The following is a 5,359-nucleotide window of genomic DNA, read 5'->3' as shown; positions in this document are numbered from 1 at the left end:
GCCCCAAGCAAAAAAAAAAAAAAAAAAAAAAGCCGCGATCGGCGGTGGCAGTTCAGCGGCAGGTCCTTCACTCCTAGAGGGAGTGAGGGACCTGCCGCCCCCGAATTGCCGCAGGTGCCGCCCCTCTCCCTTGGCCACCCCAAGCACCTGCTTGTTAAGCTGGTGCCTGGAGCCGGCCCTGCCGGTATGCCCTGCAGCTCCTAGGGGGAGAGAAGGCCAGAGGGGCTCCACGCACTGCCCCGCCATGAGAGCCGGTGCCAGAGCTCCCATTGGCCAAAAATCATAGCCAATGGGAGCTGCAGAGGTGGTGCCTACAGGTAGGGGCAGCATGCAGAGCCTCCTCGCCCCTCCACCTAGGAGCTGCAGGGACATGCCAGCCGCTTCCGGTGAGCCCCTGCCCCCCCCCGAGGTAAGCACCCCCTCACACTTCAACCTCCTGCCCCAGCCCTGAGACCTCTCCCACACCCAAACTGCTGCTGGCCCAGGGGATGCCTGAGTCCTCAGGCAGCTCGAGAACCAGCCACACCAGCCGCTGCAGAAGTCATGGAGGTCACGGATTCCATGACGTCTGTGACAGATATGCAGCCTTACCCATAACCCCTTGCATTAGCTGAAGTAAGCTTTGGCTTAAGCAGACAGGAAAACTGTCAGGCTCAAGATACAAGTGTTCTGTCCTGCTACCTGCCTAGGAGGTGCCTTCACACTCTTGGTGCCTGGAATACATGTGTTCAGAACAAAGAACTACGGGGTTCACCATTGGTACCAGAAAACAAGGTAAAGAGTCCTTCCCTAGCTTCAGATGATGCATACAGTACCTTTTGACTTGTAAACAAGTTGGGTATAAAAAGGATAGCTTTGGAGGTGTGACTTGGGGAGCACACCTTCTGGGTAAAGTGCCTTTAACAGCGCAGCACAAGATGGCTTCCCAGAAATTGGTACCATACTGAACCTGTCTTCCCTGTACTATACATCATTGACTTTTAGCAATAAACCTGACTGATATTGGTTATTTGGTCCTTGAGTATATTTCATTACTAACCAAAGTGTGATCAAGCAATTGACTATGAAATGTACTGACACACTGGTGAACATTTTAGCAGGAGATTAATTAGCAATACAGCTTAAACTGGCCAGTTGCCTCAAAGAGCTGTATGAGTGACAGAATGGGATGAACAGAAGACACTTTCCTCCACTGACAGTTCAGTCCCACCATTGAACCCCTGTTCTCATTCTGGCTTGCTACAGACATTCCTCCTTTATTATGGCATCTACCCATTCCCTTTAGCCCTGTCGCCCACAGCGGGGGAACACATCAAGACAGTCCCCAGCTGCACATCTTCCTCCCGTCATCTGGTGTCCAGCAGGTAGAGAATTTCAGTCTATTTGTTTAGCTAAGACTTTTCTCTACCCGCACTGTTTCTCCCACTGCATGGGGTATGCATGTTGCACTCTTCCAAACAGGAGCAGAGCTACTGCTCGGGTATGCACGCTGCAGAGCCCCAGAGGGAATTCCACCACATGCTCCCATGGCCATGTCAGTCCCTCCTTGCCCAACACACCCTACTACGTGGCAAAAGACTTGATCTGGCCCTAGAAAGACAGTGACTCTCATTTAATATGAAGAAAGGCACATGCAGGACATCCACAGACAGCAATGATTAGATCCAGCACATCTTTTTCCAAGGCCCTCTCTCCCCCTGGAGCAGGGCTGGGTCCCATACCATGGTAGCCGTTCCTCTCCCACCATAGCTGCATGATCTGGTTCACTCCACTGGGAATTAATGCTGGATGGACATTTTTAACCACTGGATTTTAGTCCCTGTCTCAGGGATGCTGCTGCTCCTGATGGTATGCTCCTTGTTTCCACTGGATCGCTTATGACATGCTGTTTGCATAGAGAGGGTAATGCAGGCCTCAGGTCAACAAACAAGCAAGCCACCTTTGCCATCTACACAGCTCTCTGTTTGCCTGGGCAGCGGCTCCATTTTGCACTGAGGGAGTGTAGTGTGGGAATATAACACTATCTATCCAGTGTAACCTTACTGCCAGGCATTGCTGGCAACAACAAGGGAGGGTTCAATATCTATTTTGAAATTACAAAACCAAACCAACTTGAGCCTCCATCCAGAAACTGGGATCGCTGAATATATCCCCTGGACACCCTTCATGGCAACACCACTCACAGCTCTGAGTCCGTGTCTCAAACGAAGACGTCTAGTGAGGAGAGAGGGAACAGCATTAGTTTGGGAAAACACAGCAACAAGGAATCGACGGTATGTGAATAATAAGTTAAACGCCCACCCCCACGGTTACTTTGCCTTAGTCTCCCCACCTGCGAGTGGGAATGTCTAGTGAATGAATTCAACACACCACATTCCCCGGCCTGCCACTACACTCTACTCCCAGTTTGTTGTTGGGGGTTGGTGACATTCCAGAATCCAGGGGTGCCTCCCTTCGCCCTGTCTCTGCCTGTAGCTGCAATGCTGCCTTTGGACCATGTTGCTGCTCTACCTGTCATGTCTGGTCTGATCACATGGTACCATGACTACCTAGCCCAGCTCTTAGTGATTACAGCTCTAGGATTGTTGGGCAGGGGGCACCGGGCTGCCACATCATCTCTCACCACTCTGTCTGTCTTCAGGTGGGATGCTACATATGGATTCTCTAGCTCTATCACCTAGCTCAGCTCTTAGTAATTTCACTGGGTTGTGAGGAGAAGCTCACTGCTTCCACCACCGCTGCATTGTCATGGAATCATAGAATCATAGAATATCAGGGTTGGAAGAGACCTCAGGAGGTCATCTAGTCCAAGCCCCTGCTCAAAGCAGGTCCAATCCCCAACTAAATCATCCCAGCCAGGGCTTTGTCAAGCTGGGCCTTAAAAACCTCTAAGGACGGAGATTCCACCACCTCCTTAGGTAACCCATTCCAGTGCTTCACCACCCTCCTAGTGAAATAGTGTTTCCTAATATCCAACCTAGACCTCCCCCGCTGCAACTTGAGACCATTACTCCTTGTTCTGTTATCTGCCATCTCTGAAAACACTAGCCTGAGCTCCAAGTACCCTTCCCATAGGAACCCTAGCCCTAGGTGTGAGAGCTGTATATATAGGACCCCTAATCCTAGGCTGGGGCACCCAACACACGTGATCCCTAATCTAGGAAGGTGACCCCAATTCATAGGAACCCTAGCCCTAACGCAAATTACTCATAAGAACCCTAACCCTAAGGTGGGGAGCCATACTCATAGGAACCCTAACTCTAGTTCTAATTACCTATCCATAGGAATCCTAACCCTGAGGTGGGAAGTCCTACCCATAGGAATCCTAACACTAGCTCCAAGTACCCTTCTCCTTGGATCCCTAACACTTGCTCCAAGAACCCTACACTAGGGCGGAGAGCCCTAGCCATAAGAATGCTAATCCTAACTCCACGTGCCCTAATGCTAGGAACCTTAATCATAGGGTGGGAAACCCTATCCATAGGAACCTTGAACCTATGGCGGGAAGCCCTACCCTTATAAATGCTCCAAATACCCTGACTATAGAAACCCTAACCCTAGTGCCAACTGCAGTAGGTATAAGACTCCTAACCCTAGGGCGGAGAGCCATACCCATAGGAACCCTAATCCTAGATTGGGGAGCCCTACTTATAGGTACCCTAACAAAAGCTGCAAATACCCTTACCATAGGCAACCTAACCCTAGCTCCTACTACGCTAGCCATAGCAACATTAACCTTGGCTCCAAGTACCCAAACAATAGAACCCTAACCCTAAGACAGGGAGACCTATCCATAGGAACCCTAACCTTGCAGCATGGTGCCTTACCCATATGAACTCTAAAGCTAAAGCCACCTAACTTAACCATAGGAACCCTATGGCAAACAGTCTTACCCGGAGAAACCTTAACCCTAGGTCCAATACTCTCACCATAGGAACCCTGACCCTAGTGCGGAGATTTGTACCCATAGGAATCACAATCTGTGCAGAGCATTACCCATGGGAACCCTAACCATAGCCCCAAGGATCCTACCCCTAGGATCCCTAACTATAGCTCCAAGTACCCTAATTATAGGAGCTCTAACCTTAGGGCAGGGAGCCCTACCCATAGGAACCCTAAGGCGGAGAGCCCTGCTTATAGGCATCCTAGCCCTAGTTTCAAGTACTCTAACCACAGGAACCCTAACCCAAGTGCAGGGAACCCAATCCATAGGAACCCTGACTGTGGGGTGGGGAGCCCTACCCATATGAATCCTTACAAAGGCTTCAGATACTCTAACCATAGGCATGCTAACCCTAGTTCCAACTATCCTAGCCACTGGAACCCTTACCCTATTCAGGGAACCCTACACATGGGAGCCCTAACACTAGGCGCCTTACTCATAGGAACCCTAAGGCAAGACTCCAAGTACCCTACCTCTAGGAACCCTAACCCACGAGCCACTATCCTAACCATAGGAACCCTAATCCTAGTGTGGAGCTTCATACCCATAGGACTCCTAAACCTAGTGCAGGGATGCTTAACCATGGGAACCCTAACCCTAGCTCCAAGGATCCTACCCCTAGGATCCCTAACTATAGCGCCAAGTACCCTAATCATCTAACACTAATCTTAGGATGGGGAGCCCTACCCATAGGAAACTTATTCCTAGCAAGAGGTGCACTACCCATATGAGCCCTACCTGAGCTCCAAGTACCTGACCCACAGGAACCCTAATCCCTAGGGTGGAGAGCCCTAAATGTAGGAACCCCCAACCAGAGCTCCAAGTACCCTGCCCATAGGAACCCTAAAGCAGGGAGCTGTACCAACAGTAACCCTAGGGTGGGAAGCCCTACCCATATGAACCCTAACAAAGGCTTCAAATATCCAAACTAAAGGGATCCTAACCCTAACTCCAACTGCGGCAGGCATAGAAATCCTAACCCTAGGGCAGGGAGCCCTATCCATAGGCACCCTAACCGTAATTCCAAGTACTCTAACCACAGTAACCCTATGCCTAGGAATGCTGACCCTAGGGTGGGGTGTCCTTCCTTTACGAAATCTAACAAAACCTCCAACTAATCTTACCATTGGAACCTTAACCCTAGTTCCAAGTACCCTAATCATAGAAACCCTACCCTTAAGGAAGGGAGCCCTACCCATAGGAACCCTATTCCTAGTGTGGGGAGCCTTACTCATAGTAGTCCTCACCCTAGAGTGGGGCGCCATACCCATAGGAACCCTCAGCCTAGCTCCAAATACCCTAACCCTAGGGCAGGGAGCCTCACGCATAGGAACCTAACCACTGGGTGGGGAACCATCTCCATAGTAATCCTGACCCTAGGGTGGGGAGCCCTAACCCTAACTAAAGCTCCAAATA

The sequence above is a fragment of the Terrapene carolina genome, unplaced genomic scaffold (genome assembly GCF_002925995.2).
Source record: "Terrapene carolina triunguis isolate 2854851 unplaced genomic scaffold, T_m_triunguis-2.0 Scaffold96, whole genome shotgun sequence".
Classification (NCBI taxonomy): domain Eukaryota; kingdom Metazoa; phylum Chordata; order Testudines; family Emydidae; genus Terrapene; species Terrapene triunguis.
Note: the sequence above shows the minus strand (reverse complement) of the source record.